This window comes from Schistocerca gregaria, chromosome X (assembly GCF_023897955.1).
Source record: "Schistocerca gregaria isolate iqSchGreg1 chromosome X, iqSchGreg1.2, whole genome shotgun sequence".
NCBI classification, from domain to species: domain Eukaryota; kingdom Metazoa; phylum Arthropoda; class Insecta; order Orthoptera; family Acrididae; genus Schistocerca; species Schistocerca gregaria.
Genome location: NC_064931.1, coordinates 503,949,020 through 503,968,461, shown reverse-complemented (window position 1 = coordinate 503,968,461; position 19,442 = coordinate 503,949,020). Strand labels below are relative to the sequence as shown.

General features: G+C 39.7%; 1 protein-coding gene across 4 annotated transcripts in view; it reads right to left on the bottom strand.

The window, feature by feature from the left end:
• Positions 1 to 19,442, bottom strand: part of LOC126297705 (protein unc-79 homolog) — an 810,295-nt gene that overhangs the window by 416,153 nt on the left and 374,700 nt on the right. The window lies entirely within an intron of this gene.

The following is a 19,442-nucleotide window of genomic DNA, read 5'->3' as shown; positions in this document are numbered from 1 at the left end:
TACAAGGTACCCTCCGCCATGCACTGTATGGTGGATTGCAGAGTACGTATGTAGATGTAGATGTAGATGTAGATGTAGATGTAGATGTAGAAAGGAAGATAAACAAACAATCTGCAGCACAGCTATGGGCACCTGCATGATACCCTTCTATGCCAATCCTGTATGGGCCATCTACAGGAAACCTTCCAAGCCTCCTGAAACTTTCAATCCCTTGTCTGTTTCAGGTTCACTGATGGTGTCATTGATTGTATCACTCAGGGCAAAGACGCACTGTCCTCATTCCTTCATGTCTCAACCATATTGTCTGCCTTCCACTTCACTAGGTACTCTTCAGCCCAACATGCCACCCTACTGGAATTTGACCTACACTCCTCTGAAAACTCCATCAGCACCTCTGTCCACATTACACCGACTAACCACCAACAGCACCTGCATTTCAACTGCTGCCATCACTTCCGCACCACAAAAAATCCCTCCCATACAGTCTGGCCACCTATGCATGACATATCTGCAGTGACAAGAATTCCCTTGCCTGGTATGCTAACGGTTTCACAAAGGCATTCACAGAGAGTTACATAGGAGGATGCCATGAGACTAAAAAAAATCACTAACAAAATAATATACAATGCAGAAAACAAATGCAAAATATTTTGGAATGTCATAAAATATAAAACTGGCAAAGACATACACAAGTATAATAATATACAATTCAAAGGTGAGGATATAATAATAGAACATCCTCAGGAATTGGCAAATTTTGTAAACGACTATTTCTTTGGTATTGTGGATAAGTTGCAACAAAATATTCCTAAAATACATGTAACAACCACTATGACTTGCGCAGTATGGATAAAGATGTTTCCACAACAGAGGAAAAATAGATCAGCAGGAATAGACTGGGTTCCAGTCTCTGTTCTGCATATTCAGCACTCAAATTCCATTGAGAAGCATAATAAATGAGTCCTTTAGTTCAGATACTGTTCCAGAGCACCTAAACTATACATGAGTTGTGCATTTAACAAAGAAAGGTGATACAGAAAGTATTGGAAACAAAAGACCACTTTCACTATCATCTGTGTCTCAAAACTAAGTGAATGATTGTGAAAGGTAGACAAATGAGTTACATGAATAAATACACTCTTTCTCATGAAGCACAGTTTCCATTATGGGGTAAGTACAACTTAAGCTTTTAAAGAGTTTGCCAGAGTAGTACTTGAAGTCTTGATAAAGATGACCTTATTACAGGCATATTCTTAGACTTGTTGAGAGGTTTTGACGTTGTTGACTATAAAATACTAGTAAACAAGTCAAGTGTAAGTGGAATATACAACAAATGGTTTCAGTCTTACCTGGAAAATAGGGTGCAAAAGTGAGAGACTGTTCACCCATCTACTGATAAATTTTTAGTTAAATGAATCAGACAAAGAAAAATACAGAGTGTACTGAGAGATATGATAGGAACAATCATTTGAAGGAAAAAAGTCTACCAAACATGAGCTCTAAAATGTATACCTCAAGAGCTATGAGTAGTTGTTTAGTAGAAGAGATTTGTTTCACAGTACTGAGAAGAAATACTCATAGGTCTCAAGGTATGCACTTTAAAGACCATGTTTACTGGACATTTTTTCTGGTTTTGGTCCAAAATATGGAAAGCAAAATGGCTTCAATAGAAGAGATTTGTTTCACACTATTGAAGATTAAGTAGTTCTCATAGCCCCTAGGATATGCATTATACAGCCCATGTTTAATAGACATTCTGCTTCAAATAATCATCCCTGCCATATTCTTGGATATTGGCCATTCCTCCTGGGACATCCAGTATAAACAAAGGTGTTTCTCAAGGTAGCATACTGAGTCCAATAAGGTTTATAATACATATAAATCAATTAACATAGGATCAAAATATGAAAATACAGACAATTCTGAGTGTCATATTATGGTCTTAGTGATTTGCATTGTATATAACAGACAAAATCTTGTGGTGAAGTACTATTCCTACATACATTCAAGTCTTAGATATGGGATTCTTTTCTGGGGGTCAAAGGCACAGAACATGGGCACAATTTCAAACTGTGGAAAATGTCCATAAGAATAATCACTAGAAGTAAGAAAAGAATTATTTTAAAAATTAGTATCCTTACTGGGTACAATATAATTCCTTTAAAACAAAGTCATACCTATAGAGCATGATTGCAACAACTTATCATTCTTCTGATTTCAAAAACTCACTCATCATCGGAGTATGGTTACTCAATTATTCAGGCAGACTATGGGAGGGACATGAAGAAATTCATGGGGGACAGTTGCATGTTAACAGGCCTGGCATCAGTTTTCCAAACAGAATGGAGTTAGTGCAAGAGGCATAGCAGCATGTTTGTGATACAAGAGTCACCACTGTGTGTCATTAGTGTCTGCAGTGATGAAGTGCAAAATTGTTTTTTATACAATGGTTTGAAAAACCTAAGGATGAAAGTAACTTTTGAATGATGTGCCACTGCCTAGTAACATACATTGATGAAACTTGAACCATATATAAAAAGAACTGCTACAGTGTAGTACACAAGTAAACTGAAATAAATATGCAATGAGAAGAACAGAAATGATACTTTTATTCAAAGTCAATAATTACACTACACTCACAACAATTTATAATGTTGCCCTGTGATACATTTGGGTATATCCCCCACTGCCATAACAGTAGAGCACTGTAGGTTGCCTACATATGAGAGTGCAGGGGCCATGTCAATGAGAGCCTGTGTTATTGAAGACAATTGAGATGCCACCACTATAGCTCAGGGTACTTGCCTCACTGACAGGCAGCAGCTCATCACACCTAAGAACGTGTAGTTACCAGGGTTCACTATGCTTCCACCATATCATGTGGCCACCAATAGTCTGCAACCAATTCATCCACGAGGTGTTACTCAAGCCGTCACACAGCCCATATCCAGTGATTAAAGCCAGCTCACCAACTGAGGAATCCAAATGCAATAGCTATGTGGGCCCAAAAACAGTGTTTATTCTTGCTATGCTGAGTCTTGGCCTCATGATACTCAGCCTTCTGGACTTGGGTATGTCAGCCTGTTACTATGATTGTGCTGGGAGAGTCATGTTACCTAGACATAGACTTACTCAGACAGTGAACTAGGCATTCCAGGTGAACTGGATAGCCTTACCCTATCCTACCAGAAGTGTTAAAGTGAGACAAGTACTTTGGCTGCTAAACTATTTTGTGGTCTTGTACAGCAATTATTCAGAACAGATAAATGTACATTTATGTTCTTATTAATAAACCTATTGTTTGTAGTCTAGCTGGATGTGTTCTTCTGCACTAAGTATGGCAAGGGGAACTTCAATTTTCAATGAGATTTTTTTTGTGAATTTAGGCTGAAATATTGTGCTGTGCCCCAAGTAGATGGTGTTTTTACATGTTTTTATCACATACACAACATGCTTACATCAGCTTTCCATTTCAGCATACCCACACCACCACAGACATGACTACCCGAGTTGCTTTTACAAACCATGCAACAGAAACAGGAGTCTATGTTGGGGAAGACAGTAACCATAACCATGTCACCTGAAGTTTCCAATCAGTTGTCTCACATTGACTGCATGGTGAAGGGCTTCAGGGACTCACGATCAACATTCCCAGTGTTTGACACAAATGCAGAACCATGGGGCAATTATGTTGCCCTTGTAGAACAGCATTCCATCATCCACAGAATCTCAGGTGATATCCAACAGTGCACGTTTCTGTTGTCTATCACCTCCTGCAGAGGTTAACTCCAGAAGTGGAATTGAATCCCTTGATGTAGGAACATTTGAAAACATGCTTGTTAGAATATTTTGATTTGTAAGTTCATGTGGCAGAGACCAGACACAAATTTTTTAGTTGTTATGAATAGAATGGACAATCCTACTGGGAATGATAAGCTCAATTCCTGGGATTGGCATTTTCAGTGCTGCAATGCTAACTTCAAACAATCATATGCCAAGTTACTGGTTATGGATATGATTCTAGATCATTCTCGAGATGAGGGGCTACAGTATGACCTTGTTACATTAAATGATTCACCTTTAGCAACTTGCTTCCCATTTGTTAAGGCTTTTGAGCAGTGAGTCCAGTCCTCAGTGACCCTGCAAGATGTATCACATATATTTACCACTCAGTCCATACTGAAGACACAAGCTCAGTCCTGCCCTCCCAAATATATCAGTTCCAGTGGACTAGTTCCATCTACAAAGGCTGCCATGTTTAACTGGTCCAACTAGAAGTTACAGTCATGCAGCTAGTATCTCCTCATAAATCAGCACTGGAAATGCTACTTTTGCTGGGCAACATGCCAGATCCATGGTAAAACTGGTCATAAAGCACAGATTTGTAGTTCACAATTAAATTGAATCTTTATAGTACCTGTCTGGCCACAATGGATACTGACTCGGGTGAAGCATACTATATGCTCAGCCCAGATGTCCTCCATGTGCAGGGTTTCTGCCCACCTCCACTAGACTACTGTCATTATAGGTGGTAATCAATGCTATCCACATCAGCTTTCAAATAGATACTGGCTCTTTCAGTCACCATCATGAACTGGGATACATATAGCTCCTTGGTTCATAATCACTACCAAACTTTGCTTAACAATTGATTAGCTACAAAAATGACACCACTGATGTGAAGAGCTAATTAAGTGCTCAAATTAAGTACCAAGTGACATCGGTGTCACCTCATATTGTAGTCAGTAGCTTGAAGGGAGTCACAATCATCTTGCGTTTACAAGATTTGGTACATAGGATATCCAGAACTGACAGGCATGATAATAAATTTAGAGAGAGTCACTTCAGCTGTGCTAATATTTGTTTAATCCATGACTGGTTTTGATATTTTAAAATCCCACATTCAGGTGTATGAAATTATAGTATTTGATAATACATAACATGCAGTCAGTTGAGTCAGTGTAAGAGTTCCAATCACTGAATGTTGGTGGAAACTGTCCACCATTGAGCAGACACATGGAAGAATTGCTAGGTTGGCCAAAAAGCAGCTTCCATAGGAAAACAACAATACCAAGTGAGTTGTTGTGGATAATTCAGGACAGTGCCACTGTGACTCAGGGTGCTCGCCTTGCCAGCAGATGGCAGCAGGCATGTGGCACCAGGAGGTGCAACTAGCATGGACCGAACTGCCTCTGCCACATTTCATGACCACAAGCAGTCCATGTCATGTTCATCTGCCACATAAACTTAAGTCTTTTTTTAATATGACTCCATCTGGAACCCGTAAGTGCTCAGAGGCCATACTTGTTTCAGATGGTGAATAAACATATAGGTGTCAGTTGCAACTTGTATCCCATCAAGCACATGTGGGATGCATTGAATAGATGTATTTCAGCACATCCACATGCACCGACAACTATCCGCAGTTGTCAACCATGCTGGTGGAGGAATGGAATGCCCTATCACATGAACTTCTTACCAACATTGTGCCCAGGATGAGAGCATGTTGCAGTGCACACATTGCAACCCCTGGTGATCATACAGCCTATTCAGAACTGAAACTTCCTGGCAGATTAAAACTGTGAGCCCGACCGAGACTCGAACTCGAGACCTTTGCCTTTCGCGGGCAAGTGCTCTACCAACTGAGCTACCGAAGCACGACTCACGTCCGGTACTCACAGCTTTACTTCTGCCAGTATCCGTCTCCTATCTTCCAAACTTTACAGAAGCTCTTCTGCGAAACTTGCAGAACTAGCACTCCTGAAAGAAAGGATATTGCGGAGACATGGCTTAGCCACAGCCTGGGGGATGTTTCCAGAATGAGATTTTCACTCTGCAGCGGAGTGTGCGCTGATAAGAAACTTCCTGGCAGATTAAACCGGACATAAGTCGTGCTTCGGTAGCTCAGTTGGTAGAGCACTTGCCCGCGAAAGTCAAAGGTCCCCAGTTCGAGTCTCGGTCGGGCACACAGTTTTAATCTGCCAGGAAGTTTCATATCAGCGCACACTCCGCTGCAGAGTGAAAATCTCATTCTATTCAGAACTGTGTCCCACATGCTGTAATGTCCAGGATGAAGTAGACTGCACTGGGTCCCATGTGGCAGAAATTACACCCAGATAGACAACAGAAAATAGGTTTATTAATAATAATATAAATTCACTCTACTCTGTCCTGGATCAATAATTAATATGAACACAACATCCTTTAGCAGTCAAAGTAACTGTCTTATTTTAACACTTCTGGTAGGATAAGGGAAGGTAAGACAGTTAGGCTGTACATCTAGAATGTCGAATTCACTGGCAATGTGATGAAATATATGTCTTCATGACCACAAGATGAGGTGACAGCCTCTGAGCACAATCACAGTAACAAACCACCATACCCAATTCCAGGAGGCATATTGTCAAGGGGCCAAGTGCAGGAAGGACAAATATGGCTCGTGGCTCCATGTAGGTTTGGAGGTGGCATTCTCCAGCTGGCGAGCTGGCTTCAACTGCTGGATATGGACTGCATTATGGCTTAAGTTAACCAATTGGTGAAATAAGATGCAGTTAACAGTTTCAGTTTATGTTTATTCTAGCAGATCCAGATTTCAGTTTCTGAGTACCCATCATCATTGTTACACACAATACAGGAACCAATTAGAATACAATCATACACATGTTAACACCAAAGTACAATTGTATAAATTTCACATATAACTTGGTGATACATACCAGTAGACAAAGTTAACACATTTCAGCCATTATTTGGCATAGTCCCTCTTGGACTATACATATCAAGAGTTCAAACTGCACTGAGGCCACTGTTTACACTTATCTCACAGATGGCCTCAGTGTGTGTCATATATGTCTTGATGCGCTCTGTACATGGGTCATCTTTCAGTAATGCATTTTATATATCTAATTGTTTATTTACCTTATCACAAGAAGAGCCATTTTTGGGAAACACATTTTTTATCTGTGTGCAATAGAAGCAAATTACAATTGTGAGTGCATATATTCCTTTGTTCTTATTTCATTCCCCTTGCCCCATATGGGCAGGGTGTGTGCTGTTAGAAGTACAATATTCTGCTCTTCAGCCAAGGGCATTTAAAAATGCATAATTAAGAATAAGAAAGAAAACAGCATGACTGTTTTACCATTTTAAATTAAAAATGAAAGAAATGAAAGATGAACAGCTGAAAAATGAAAATATATACATTTTGAAAATACATCAGAGAATGATGAAATTCTTTTGAGAAAAAAAAAACTGCTGAAGCACTGCACTTTCACTTAAAGTCTGAAGGACCTGCATTGTGTGAGAGGTATCTCTGCAAGAAGTATTATGTTCCATAGGGTTGATGGGTGTGGGTAGAAAAGATAGGAGTAGATTAGGTAGGAATATCTATGGAGATGAAGGTAGGGGTTGAGGTGGAAGTTGGGAAAGACAGAGGGTGAGGAGGACTTTGGTGTGTGGTTAGGGTAGTGGTAGCAAGAGGAAAGGGATGTTGATGCATGGAGAACAACAAAGAGAGAGAAGTCCTGGTGTGGAGTGGGATAGGTAAGGAAGAGTTATAGTTGGTAGGGGGGACAAATATGGGGGCAGAAAACATTGTCTGGGGTGGGAACTGGTGGAATTTGCATTGGGATAGGATATGGAGTGTGTGTAGACATAGGGACAATGTGAAGTGTTAATAAAATTGCAGCTGGATACTAGATTTGGTGATCACAGGGGAAATGATGGCGTTACTGGAAACTATCAGAAATGATGAAGTGTTCATTGTGGGTAAAAAGTAATGGGAATTTGATGAGATGGTAAAGAATCCATGTGGAGGAATGTAAATAGATGTGGAAAGTTAGACGGAGTGCATGGCATTCAAGAATTTGGAGGGAATTATAGAACTTTGATGGGGCAGATATCCATGCAACATATGCATAGCAGAGGATGGATCGGATCAGGGTTTTGTAGGTGTGGAGAATACTGGAGGGGTGTAATCTTCATGTTTGGGCTGTCAATAATTTTGGTGTATTTTTGACTTTCTGTTGGATGGTTAGTAGGTGAGCTTTCTATGTTAGCTACCAGTCAAGTATTAGTCCAAGATATTTTTCTGTTTTAGTTAACTGGATAGACTGTTTATAAATGGTAAGGTAAAAGTCATGGAGACAAAAGGTGTGAGTCATTCATCTTATAAGTATTTCCTGGGTTTTGGAGTGGATAATCTTGAGGAGCCATTGGTGACACCAGGAGGTAAACTGACTGAGGTGGATTTAGATGGATCATTGGGATATTTAGAGTGTAGGGTAGAGGGTGAGGAAAATGGTGTAATCAGCATGCTGAAGGATGTGGACCAGTGGATGTGATTTGGGCATATGAGCAGAGTAGATGAGATAAAGGAGAGGAGAGAAGACAGAGCCTTAGGGTACTCATAAACTGTGTTGGAAGATACAAGAAATGGTACTATTAATACCAACAAAGGATGGTTGATTAGAGAGGAGTGATGCAAAAGTCAGACATAGTTAGTTAACTGGAAGTTCAGATGTCTGGAGCTGGAGGAGGAGACAGGAATGGCAGAGATGGTTGCAGGCTTTCTCTAGGTCAAGAGAGACAAAAACAGCTGATTTATGTTCACTGATTTGGTGGGATAGGAGAGGGGTGAGGTGAAGGGGCTGGTCATCAGAGGAGAAATAGGGATGGAAGGCATTGGTGTGGAGGTGGTGTTGCTTCACGTGTTGATGGGTGTGGTGGAAGTGTATGGATTCGAAGTCCTTGATAAACACTGAGATGAAGTACATGGGGCAGCAAGAGGAGGAATCAGTAGAAGGTTTGTGTTGTTTGGTGAAAACTAGAATTTTGGAGGTTTTCCATAGTTGAGTACAGTAAACTGTGGAGAGGATAGTGATGAATATGGTGGCAAGGATGACAGGAAATGAAGAGGGACATCTTTGAGGTGTCAATAGGTAATGCAGTCATAACTGGGTGGAGTGTTGTGTTTCTTTCTGTGGAATACTTGTTTTATGTCACATGCCATGACTGGTGTATTTAATTCTATTTGTGATGTATGGTCCAAATACTGGAAGCTGGGAGCCAGGGGTAGGATAGTGGTGTTTGTGTGTTCATGGTTGGTAGGGAACAGAGAGTTATCAAAATGGGGGTCACCAGGAATGGAGAAAATGTCAGACAGATAGGATGCAAAGTGGTCAGCTTGGCTCTGATTGTCAGGTAAGGTATGGTTATTGTGGAGGAGCAGGTAGTGAGGGATGGAGTTACTGCCAGTGAGTTCATTGAATGCTTTCCAAAACTTCGAAGAGTTAATGGGAACTATAGCATAGAGTCTGGTTCATGTTTGATGCCAGTTTCAAGATTTTTTTCACATTTAATAAATTCCTGATGTATCTCTGTATTTGCTAGTGGCATATGGCAGTCACAAGTCTGCAACTAGAAGGAGTACAAGGGATGGTATTCTTGGAGAAGGAGCCAGGCTTGTGAGTTGGGGGTGGGGCAATGAGGATACATGGTGTTGGCAGGAATGTCGGTAGATATAGCATCTGATAAGGTCTGATTCAGGAAGAACATGGCATGAGGGATATTCTCCGGTTACTGGAAGGCCAGGGGATGGCTTTCAATCTTGGTTTCCAGACTTTCTGGTAAGCATTCCAATTGCCATGAGAATTTTTGGATACACGTTGGGGGGGGGGGGGGGGTACTGGGGATGAGGTAGTGTGTAAGAGACAGTGAGGAGAACAGGTAGATGGCCACTTCCAACTGGATCAAGGATTTCTGCAGTGAGGTATCAGAGGAGATTGGGAGATGCTAGGATGACAGTTGCAGTAGTGTTGCTTTCAGGATGGCTGTGTTGAGGGATGAGAACCATGTCAATCTGCAGGGAGTCTGTAAAATGACACCACCCTTGGAATTCTGTAGGGGATCTACTACAGATTTTGGGGCCAACAGGAATAATCAAGATGGAAAAGGTATGATTGATATGGATGAGAAAGTCAGAGAGGTGGGGTGATTAGGTCAGATGTAGATAGTGGCACAGGAAATGGTTAGGTTTTTGAAGAATTGGGTAATAATAAGGTGTTCAGTGGGAGTATTGTATTAGGGTTGTGGCCAAACAGAGATGTTTTTGTGGTGAGCAACTACAACCCCACCTCTGGCCAGGGAAGTGGATTGTCTGTTTGGTGGAGGATAAAGGGAGAGGTTTGGATCATGTGATAGGGCTGGAGTAATGTTTCATTAAGGATTAAGGTGTGGACATTGTGTTGGAGGAGGATAAGAATTAAAAGATGCTTGTTGGTGGGGTAGGGAGCAGATGTTGGGGTACAGGATGCTGTAGTGCTGCTGTGTCACTATAAAGGATAAGACCCTGTCGTGTCATTATAAAGGATAAGAGTGGTGTTTGTGGGTGAGGACTAGAGGGAGTTTAACTAGGGTGTCAAGGTGGGTGAAGACGAGGTGGCCCTGACTGTGGGAGTAGGTGGCTTGGGTGTTGAGATAGTTGTTGGAGTGGATAGCAAGAGAGATTTGTTGGAGGGTGTGTTGATGTTGTAATTGATGAATGTTTTAGAGGATGACTGTCATGAACTTGATGATGTCTTAAGCAGGGGAATTGAGTGGAGGATATTGTTGAGCTGAATGTGTCAGTGGAATGGATCAGGACAGTGAATTCAGGTTTGATTGATGAGGCTTGGCTTCAGATTTTGCAGAATAGGTGAGGTGGGAATCATTGCAATGTTGCAGATAGGAGGAGAAACAAGATTAGGTCACTGTTTAACAAAATAGGAGGCTTTGCAGTGTGCACAGGTGGATGGTATTTTACAATCTGCAGTTAGGTGATCATTGTAGTGAATACACTTTTGACAGTTTTAGGACTGAGGATGGGATTTGAAAGGTTCAATCATATGGCAAAAGTGGTATATCAGGGCTCCCTCTTCAAGGTGAAGATTGATAGTATTGGCAGAGTCAGTAAAACACAAATGAGGCTAGTTGGAGAAAGGTCATTGTTGATCCAAAGGGATTTTCAAACTTGTAAATTCAGGTTGTTGTTCAGTTCACATTCCGCCTCTTCATCTGTAATCTCAATGTCAACTTTAGTGACCACTGCAGTGAGGGTGGGAGGATGGCAGTAAGTTTGGGGTTGTGTAGCATGAGGTGGTATGGTGAGAGTTGTTAAGCAGGCTTTTGAACCAAAGGTAATGCAAGGAATTTTGGACAGGAGGTCAGTGTGAAACTTGGGATTCAGGACTTCAGTAATATAGAGTCTTTTCATGGGATAATATGTTGGATATGGAGGCTTGGCAGGTAATTTTTGATTGTTAGGGTGTGTGAATTGGGTCTGAGGAATTTTTGAGCTGGTTTGGACAGGATGAAAGTACATATGTACAGGGGTGGGTTAGATGACACACTCCATGTGGCAACAGAAGGAGCAGGGGATGGACAAATATAGATGATTGACATTGTGGGATGATCCATGATGGCGAACAGTGATGAGTGGTGTTGATTGGAGTGAGCAGTGCAGAATCAGTACTGGGATGACAGCGATGAACTGTGGTGGAATTGTAGACAGTGAGATTGTCTCCATCGTGACAGGGATGGCAGGAGTAATGTCCAGGATGATGCAATGGTGCTGAAAAAGAGATGTAAGGGGTGGCAGTGGTGGTGGCAGAAGTGGTGTCAGTGATGAGAGGGTGACTGGTGGGTGATGTAAGCAATGGCAGTGGCAGCAAGATGGGGGCAGTGGAAGTCACGGTGATGCACAATATAAGGCGATGTGTGATGTCAAACACACACGCACACACACACACACACACACACACACACACACACACACACACACACACACACATAAAGAGAGAGAGAGAGCAGAAATCCAGAAATCTTGACGATGCAAATGTGCAGATGACACAAAGAAGGAAGTCTTGAGTGTGCATATAACACATGGAAGAAAGTTTTGATGGCACACATAACACACAGAAGAAAGTCTCAAATACACAACCAAACTACGTACACAAACAGGTAGGGGTGCAAGAAGGAGAGCAGGAACAAGCAGACTAGTATCAGGAAGTATCCTACCTGATATAGTCAGTCAGTGCTGAGGAAGGATGTGAATTGTGAGTGACATTAAAACAGAAAAAATTCCTTGCAGTCAAATTGGTAGTTGGTAGTAACGTGAATCACTTCATGTAGGTGACTACTGATATGTGTGTAATTATATCAAAGAAGTATGTCATGTATAAATGTATCTAGAAACATTACCCATCCATTGGTTTCTATACAATTTAACAACAGCATTTGAAAGAGGATTATATTAAAACCACAGTTTTAGATACACCATTATGTACAACTGGAGGTGTTTATGTGAACTAATCACCCACTTAGTTGTTGTAATTTCCATAATTATGCACTCCTATCAGTACTAAAACAAACACAGGATGCAAATAGGTCTTGATTTAAAGTACAATATTTCCAGTTTAATTAATGACAAAGAAAAATTAAAGCTGATTACCAAGCATAGTGACACTAGTTGCTGAGCAATTAAGGAGCCAATGTGGAATAAGGTGTTCTCACATCCCAAATAACAGAAGAATGCTTGTTGTTATGGTATTAATTGATGTTAAAATAGTAAACTATTAGATAAACCATGCAAATGCATGTAAATTCAATTATAGAAGCCCGCAGAACATGCCTACTCACAAACAGTGTTGAATGTGAATAACTATAACTACGTTGTTCATGTCAATGTGCCACATCTCTTGATCAACCACCACAGATCTTCAAATGTCTCCCAAAGCGAAGAAGCTCTCATGGTCATCTGCTCACTGAGCAGTGCCCCATCACGAGACACTTGACAGCAAAAATTCTTGACATCTTCTAACAAATCCATACACCTACCCTTCTCACATGGATGCAATATCCTCATGTCTAAGGACACCATGGGCACATCATAGCCACTTGAAATCATAGAAACATATTTGGCAAATTTCACCTCTAACCATCTTCCAACCTGTCCCATGTAACACGCATCACAGTTTGGACATTCAGTTTTGTATATTGTTCCTCAAGATTAAGTCCAGTTTCGCTGTGGTACATGATGGACTTCATGATAGAATATGAATAGTAATTATGTACATACCAGTAGCCATCTACACAAAGTAGTTCACATTATTACTAGTTTGAGTGTAAAACTTTTTGCTGTTTTAAGATCACTCAGGACTGTAGCTACTTCTATTGTATACTGATAGAAAATGTATTTCCTTTAAGTGGCTATTCCTGTGATGACATAAATAACCAGCTCCATATATAAAATGCGTGATTGTAGCATGGTGCATGTACAGAGGGCACCATAGACATATATTGCATATACTGAAGTCAGCTGTGAGATAACTGTAAAGAACAGCCTCAGTGGAATTTCAGCTTCAGATGTGTATAGTCTAAGAGGGACTATCCCAATTAATGGCTGAAATGTTTTAACTTTATCTGTTACTATGTACCATAATTGTGTTTTAATAGGTTCCTGTATTTTCTCTAACAATGAAGATGGATAATCAGAAACTGGAATCTGGATCTGCTAGAATAAACACAAACTGAAACTGTTTACCACATCTTCTTTCACCAATTATGCAGTCCATATCCAGAAGCTGAACCCAGCTAGCCAACTGGAGAATGCCATTTCCAGACCTACATGGAGCCATGAGCCATATTTGTCCTTCCTACACTGAGACTTGGCCCCTTGACACTATGCCTCCTGGAAATGGGTACGGTGGTTTGTTACTGTGATTGTGCTCAGAGGCTGTCACCTCATCTTGTGGTCCTTAAGACATAGATTTCATCACATAGTCAGTTAATCAGACATTCTAGATTTACAGCCTAACTGTCTTGCCTTCCCTTATCCTACCAGAAGTATTAAAATAAGACAGTTACGTTGACTGCTAGACTATTTTAAGTTCATATTAATTAATGATCCATGACAGAGTAGAATGAATTTTTAAAGTTATTAATAAACCTGTTTTCTGTTGTCTATCTGGGTGTAATTTCTCTCACATGGGATCCGGTGCTGTTTACTTCATCCCGGACATTATAACATGTGGGACATGGTTCTTAATAGGCTGTGTGATTAACACAGATGGCAATGTGTGCACTGCAGTATGTTCTCATGATAGGTACAATGTTGTTAAGAAGTTCATGTGGTAAGGCATTCCATTCCTCCATCAGCACAGTTGACAACTGCTGGAAAGTCATGAGTGCATTTGGATGTGCTGAAATACATCTACCCAATGCATTCCACATGTGCTCAATGGGATTTAAGGCAGGGAAATGGGCAGGAAAGTCCATTCACTGAATATCCTATCATTTCAAGAGCTCTTCCAACTGCACAGTTCTACACTGTCATGTACTGTCATCCATAAAATTAGAGTGGGGGCCAATTACTCCCCTGAAATGATGCACACGGGGAAAGAGCACAGTATTGCAGTAACAATGGCCAGTGAATTTAGAATGTTCAAAGATCTGGAGATCAGTACAGCCACGCAATATACTTGCACACACCATAACACATGGACCATCCAAACGACCACATTTGTCAGTATTACTGGGTGAATTACGAGTATGTACCCTCATATGGCAAGAAATGGAGGGATGGGGACATGATTAAGGGGTAGGGGAGGGGGGAGGGGGATAATCCAAAATGTTATTTTTGCTGTGTCCTGGAATGTAGTTGTGGAATTTTGAAATGTAGGCTTGATATATGTAGGTGTATTTTCTGTAGCATATCTTTGGAAGTTGTTGAGTATATTTGTAACCCTCTTACAGTGGCCAGATTCATAGTTCTTACTTGAATTTTATCTCACTTTTCTATTTATCAGATTTGTCAAGTATCCCATACAGTATTCAAGAACTTGTCTAACAAAAAAAAATTAAGTAAACACCATTGTTGATGAGGTGCAGTTCATTGGGATTGCTCCAGTGACTGTCAGTCCATACTACTTTGATCGGAAGGGCTACTTTCATCTGCCAGTAAGAGACAAAGGGAAAAACAGGATGAAAAGAAATATCTTGGTTGTGTCCAAGTTTAATGTAGTTCTTTGTATGTATCAGTGTTTCCAAAAATACCACACTCAGGATAATTATATTTAAAAACAGTGTGTACAGGTTTTTCTTTTTGGAGTAAAACCATTAGTCACTAAAACAGTCTGTATATCTGATAATGTTAATATCTCTTATTACACTTTTTACAGATAGGTAATCTACATTTCACCAACACAGATGACACATCACATGAATTCATGGCATTTAGAATTACAAAGCAATGATCTTCAGAAAATGTGTTACAAACTGCAGACCATCTGCCCACACCACAGTGTTAAAGCAGTCCATAGGCCATTGACTTTTCTGATGCTCAAAGTGCCAATAGAGTAATTCAGTGTAGGATCCAGATAGTATCTGTAATTGGTGGGATAACCAGTTTGTATCTTCTTTCAAGTGGACTAAAAAATCATTCACTTGAGCCCTACTCTTTCTCAATATCTTGAATAGCAAGAACATATTAAATTTTGTCCCGTGTAAGAATTAAAATAAATATATTGCACATAATCTACCATAGTTTCATGAAGAGTGAATTTTTGGAATGTATGTCATTTTGATAAAATATGCATTTTACATGGGTCAGTTTGTGCACAACAAATAAGTTTGTGCTGCTTTTTCCAATTAGATTTTCAGTGCACCTATCCCTGTTTACACTTTCATCAGTTATTATCCCAAGGAATTTAGTATATATGGTGTTTTTCTGTGTGGTCATCAGTGTAAATTGTAAAAATGCACACCAGCCAATGCAGGTGTTAGCCAACTGTCCTCTTGCAGTTTAATTTCAAGCACGGAATTCAGTTGAACCCAGTTACACAGGTCTAGACACAAGAATGTAATTTAGTTTGCTCTATTCATAAAATACAAATACTAGTATTTTCATTCTGATCTTTTTTAACTTACATTTAAATAAAGAGTATTGTTAGTGTTATTACATAAATTTATTTCTGTAAATATTTGGACTGAACTATTTATTTCCAAATTTTCAGTATTATTATCCTTGAACAATAGAGTTGTATCATTTGTGTAAGTAATGACATTGCCATAATTAACAGCACTTGACATGTGATTTGTGTTTAATATAATCAGTATTGGGCCAGGTACTGGTCCTGAGGGCAGAGAAACAAAGTGGAGTTGTTTCATCTCTGTAAGTAACAGTATTGTCATATTTAAAAATGTTGGACATGTGATCTTTGTTTAATATATTAAATGTTAGGCCAAGTATGGGTCACTGTGAGCTGAGAAGCACAGTGTCCTTGCTTTAGATTTTATCCTCTTTGCTGATGATTTTATAATTTCTGTGTATTAGCCCCTGTTTTTGAGATATGATCAAATTTACCCTTCTGCCTTCCCTCATACCTTACATGCCTAACATTTGTACTAATGTTTAGTGATCCATGCTGTCAGATACATCTGTGAGACCCATAAATATTCCTGCTCACTTCTTTAGTCTAAGCTGTGTATGGCAATCTCAATGACATCTATGATTGGTACTATGGCATGCTTACCATTCTCAAAATCAAATTAACTTTTTTTATTATACATATACCATCTTTGTGCATAAGCACAAACTTTTTTTTAAACAAGTGAGAGAAGTGCTAGCGGTCTGTAATTTTTTGTTTTTGCTTCTCTGGCACATTTATCGTTTTCAATTCAAATTAGCTTTTAATGATTACCCTATATATCATCAGAAGGGCTATGAGTCTTTGAGTATAATCTCAAATGTTTTTGTATGACTGACAGGAGTGGTACAGGTCTATCATTTCCTGTTTCATATTCATTACCCTTGGTTTTATTTCTGCTGTCTTCAAGTGATTTGGAAACTTTCCCTCCATAAATGATATTTGTACATTAAACACTTTAGGAAATATAGAAATCTGGAAATGAATGAATAATTTATAGTAGACCTGTAGATCAGATGTTTGCCAGCATGGATTCAGTATGGTCATACTTTTCATTTTAGTTCTATGGAAAATTTGAACAATGTCAACAGGAATGATGCTGGTATAGATTCTAACTGGCTACAACTTTCACCCAAGGTGAATCTAATGAACAGAAAGTCAGGTAATGTTCTATAATTGATTCAGAGATGCTTTATATATGTGATAAGGGTGTTGACTGATTTGAACAATTAATGCACTATAAAAATTATACTAAGTTATCATTTTAAATGATTTTAGAAGAATACAAACTCTTTGATTACAGTTACAATTTTTCTTTAATAATGGAGTTTGGAATTTTCATATTTTTAATGAGACCTATTACTTTTTTATAAATGCATTTCATGAAGGCAACATAAGGAATATACAGTAACACTTCCAAATTAAAATTTTATTATTGCAATGAATAAATGGTTTTGGATACAGAATGTAATAGTATCTCAAACAAGGTAACTCTTAGTGTACTTCCAGAATGAGATTTTCACCCTGCAGCAGAGTGTGTGCTGATATGAAACTTCCTCGCAGATTAAAACTGTGTGCTGGACCGAGACTCAAACTTGTGACATTTGCCTTTCACGGGCTAGTGCTCTACCATTTGAGCTACCCAAGCATGACTCACGCTCCGTCCTCACAGCTTTACTTCTGCTAGTACATTGTCTCCTACCTTCCAAACTTAACAGAAGCTCTCCTGGTTCACAGCAAAGATCCTGGGTTCGAGTCTCAGTCTGGCACACAGTTTTAATCTGCCAGGAAGTTTCTTAATGCACTTGTTCCCCTCCATAGGTGTAAAACACTTCTTATACCCAGGGGGCCAAGGAATACAATCACATCATCTTCACCACTAGAGCCAGTACAGTAACACAGAAGTTTACCATGTAAGTGGGGACAAACATTATTGGTCCAATGAAGAGGTGTCCAGAATCAGCAGTCAGTTGTGGAAACAACCACAACTGCAACATATCAACGTAAGAGCTACCCATCAGAAATGGACAAAACACCTTCATCTGTAACACTGCACAGTAACCTACAGCAAATCTTGTTCATGCATCAAAATTTCGTGAGATTGTTCAGTGCCTCACACTATGACATTGTGGCAATTAACCTTTCAAGATAAATAGAAGGTTGCTTCATCATTGGATATCAGCTTGGAGCAGAAAAGTTCATCCTCAAGCACTTCTTGCATTGTAATGCAAAACTGAAGCCATTGGCCTTAATCATACAGTTTTAATTGTTGCACAAGCTACAGATGGTACAATTTGAAATGTAAACACAATCACAAAATCTTCCACACAGTTTAGTATGGTATTCCAATTTTGTGGTTTGTGTGGACTGCATGCAAAACTTTCCCTCAACCTATCCCTTGTTGCATCTGGTACACACTGCAAAGCAGTACTTACCTGTTTACAGAGAACATGATTAGTCCAAAATTGTAGACACCAGTGCAAAATGTTCTCTTTACATGGAGGTTCTTTTCCAAATGCACACTCCATCTTTATAACAGATATACATCTCACATATTTCAACACACAAAATCTCTTGTCTTTCTTTGTAACCATTTTGCCAAGGCACTGCACATGTAATTACAGCTGCTGGGCACAATGCAGGCTCAATGATTTTGCAGATCTATTCACACATCAGTTACATTTGTACATGCAATACTTTGTAAACTATAGAACTTTGAAAATGAATGAATCATTTACAATGAGGTAACAAGAGTCAGAGGACACCTCCTAATATCGTATCAGACCTCCTGCATTGTGAAGAGTAGCTGCTCAACATGGCTTGGATTTAACAAGTTTTTGGAAGACCCATGCAGAAGTATTGAGCCATTTTGCCTCTATAGCTGTCCGTAATTGTGTAAGTGTTGCTGATGCAGGATGTTTTGCACAAACAGACCTGTTGATTATGTCCAATAAACATTCAGTGGGTTTCATGTTGGGTGATCTGGGGAGCCAAATCATTTGTTAAAATTGTCCAGAATATTCTTCAAAGCAAGTCATGAACAATTGTGGCCTTCAATCATTGTTTGATTACATGAACTCCATAATGGCTGCAAGTGGTCTCCAAGTAGCCAAACATAACCATTTCCATGCAATGATCAGTTCAGCTGGACCAGAGCACCCAGTCCATTTCATGTAAACACAGCCCAAACCATTATGGAGCCACCAACAGCTTGCAACGTGCCATGTTGACAACTTGGACCCATGGTTTCATAGGCTCTGTACCACACTCAAACCATGCTACCATCTCTTACCAACTGAAAGTGAGACTCATCTGACCAGGCCACAGCTAGGATTCAACCAATATGGCAACGACCTCAGGAGAGTCACTGCAGGCAATACGATGCTGTTAGCAAAGGCACTTGCATTGGTTGTCTTTTACCATAGCCCATTAACACCAGATTTCACCACACTATCCTTTTGGATACATTCATCATATGTC